Genomic DNA, 3254 nt, shown 5'->3' with positions numbered 1-3254 from the left:
GCGCGCGCAAAGCACAGAGCAATACAAACCATTATATCAGTAAAGGAAGAAGAACTCAGATATCTTACTGAGAATTACTTTCTTAAAAGTAAAGGTCCTGCATTTAATTGTTACTTAAATTAAAGTACACAAGTATAACAATCACAGCATCGACCTACTTGGTACCAAAAGTAAATGTTCTCATTATGCAGAATATCAATTTTTAAATTATTTTATGGCCTTATCTCACAATAGTGACCTGCTCACTGTACATTATCTTGTGTGTTACATGGTACGTGGAAGGAGAAAAAAAGAGCCCAAAAGAGAAATCCATTTTATTTACTATCAGGTTGTTGAGGAGTATTTTACTTTTGGGCAAAGCAAATAATGGAGTTGGAAACTTGATTGTAACTTGTTTAAAAACGAAAAACAAAACTTAATTCATTTGTGTGTTACTAAGTTGAAGGTTTTTTATTGGTCCAATTCTCTATTTTTTAGTGCAAGCAAAAGTACTCAGATTAGGTTACTTTTTTGGCTTACATTACTGATTACAAAATTGACATGTAATTTGTACTCAGTTACTGACTATCTTTTAAAGTAATCTGACGCAACCCTGCTGATCAGTGTTTCACTTATAATAGCATTGTATTTGTTGAGTATATTTTGTATTATTGATCTGAATCAGCAAGGTAACTTATAGAACAATATTTGCCGCCAACTCCTTGACTGATCATTTGTTGTTCTGTGGTTTGTCTACTCAAAGGAAAATGATTAATAAAGATATGATCCTGATTTCTTCTCTTGGATGATCCTCATTCTCACTTGCTGCCTTTTACAGAAATATTCCAGCATTTTCCCTGGAAGGAGTCATGTATGAATGAGAGATTTCCTGGGAAATTTGCACTGGCAATTTCCCACCTCAAGACAGTAACATTACAGGGAATATGCCAGGAAGGCTGCACTGTGATAGAAAGGAGGAACATTAGCGGGAAGGGATTTTAGAGTTCAATGAAGTATATTAATCTTCAAATCAGGACAAGTCATGCAACAATATGGAGAGGAAAAAAATGTTTTTGTCCTTTTCTGATACAATATTTCTCTGGTTGGTTGTCGCCATCCACAGGACAGATGAAGTACTACTCCTGTCATCTGAGTTCAGTATGAAATATATACTGTGCATACCACATGTACACGCTAGTTATTTCATTAAAACACTCCCAATACTTACATAAGCACCAGCTTGTTCACTGATCCATAACACCCTGACAAAACATCTTACAAGCCTTTAGAAAAGTTTTTATTTATTGATTGATTGATATTTTTCTATTATGTATAGAGCGCACACGTCTAAAATTAGATTTGCTAACCAGAGGTATAATCTTATCAGTGGTGGATGAAGTATTCAGATCCTATTTTTACCTGAGTAAAAATAGCAATACTACAGTGGTAAAATACTCCATACAGTAAAAGATATGCTTTGAAAATGTCACTTAAGTACAGATGTCTAATAGGCGATGTGCACTTGAAGTATTAGGTATTGTGAGCATTACACTACTACATTATATTGCTAAATTATTATTAATGTAAGAGCATTTTACTTATGTAGGTGGTGTATGGTGGAGCTGATATCTATTTTATGTGCTGCCTGATGGTTTCATCTATGATATAAGTTCATAATCAAGCTAAATATGGAGCGGCTGTGGCTCAGGAGATCAAGCAAGTTGTCTAATCATAGGGTCGGTAGTTCGATCCTCACCTTCTCCTTTCCACATGTCGAGGTCCTTGGGCAAGACACTGAACCCTTGAGTCGTTCACTGCAGTTGGACACCACACAAACCACTGCATTCCTAACTGCCAGTCCCAAGCCTGGATGAAACTGGGAGCGCACCAGGAAAGGCATCCAACATAAAAACCCTAGAAAAAATCAAATATGTGGATCATAAACTCTTATTCCCATACCAGGTTGGACAGATTTCTGTTGTGGGGAGAAAAAAAAGAAAGAAAAGAAAAGAGAAACACTGAAAAGCTCATTGTATTTATTTATGAAGTGAAAAAGCTAATAACCAATAAACAATATGTCTGTCCGTTTGTCTGTCTATCTATCTATCTATTGAATAATAACCCTCATCCTACACAAACTAAAGAAGCAAGCAGTGCAGAAATTGTGTCTAAAGTCTATTTTAGCTGTCTGAAACCAAGCTGCTTTGACCCAACATTTCCGAGGTCAAGCAAAAATCTGTCTGCACCTGACATGACTCCCAGATCTCTGATGGTAAAGAGACAAACATGAAAGAAAAAAAAAGACAGACATGACACCAGTTCTGAGACATGATTGATTTAAAAGTTAAATTTGATAGAGTGAAAATGCAGCTTGAATTAAGATATTGAAAGAAAGAGATATAGGCGATTCATCATATTTACTTCTTAAAGGCTTAAATAAATGTGTCCATTATATGTGCCAATATTTCAAGATTAATTTACACATTTCCTGGCGTGTCAGTAAACACCATCAAACAGTGCTGTTAGCTTGTAAATTGTTGAATGCTAATGTTAGCTGATATCTTATGGTAGCTAATGCATTATCAAATATGTTATTTTAGCTTGAAATATGACCTTATGTCCCTCCAGATTTTCACTATCCATTGTCTCTTCAGTCGCTGATCAATCAGGAAGTGGTTCCCACTTTAAGTGTAATGTCTGAAGAAAACTGCTTCCATTTAAATATGGTGAAAGGCACTGTTACACATATAGGCCAGTGGTTTCGAGAGATTTTAGGTATTTTGCTGGCATAAAGTTTGATTTTCTTCAACTTGTCCTCCTGTTAGGCTTCATGCTGGAGAAGACAACCTGTCCTCCGTGGTGGGGTTGGCCAATCTGCTGTCTCGTGGATGGGTTTCCATTCATGCAGGAATGCTGTGAAGACGCATGTGTTGCATTCGGTGTCACCTGTTGCCTGCATGGTGACACAAAACCAGCCCCGGCCAGTTCACATGTCATGAGACCAACGGGACCAGAGCTTTCAGACTGAGGGCGGCCAGTCAAACTAGCAGAAAGCACTTTAGGGTGACGAAGGAAGGGGGGGAGTTTTTTTTTTTCTCCCCCTCCACCACCACTGTAACATAGAGGAACCTCCCCCTGTTGCTGTCTGAAGATCAGCTTTCTGGAAGAGTAACCAAGACACCCTGTACCAACTCTGCCCTGAGCCCAGTGGCTCCAAATTTAGAAGCAGAGACACAGGGACAAACTTAACGTTATTCCAGTATCTGCACTTCATG

The sequence above is a fragment of the Lutjanus erythropterus genome, chromosome 9, assembly GCF_056507025.1.
Source record: "Lutjanus erythropterus isolate fLutEry1 chromosome 9, fLutEry1.hap2, whole genome shotgun sequence".
Taxonomy (NCBI): domain Eukaryota; kingdom Metazoa; phylum Chordata; class Actinopteri; order Lutjaniformes; family Lutjanidae; genus Lutjanus; species Lutjanus erythropterus.
The sequence above is the reverse complement of the archived record's forward strand: the minus strand, read 5'-3'. Positions refer to the sequence as shown.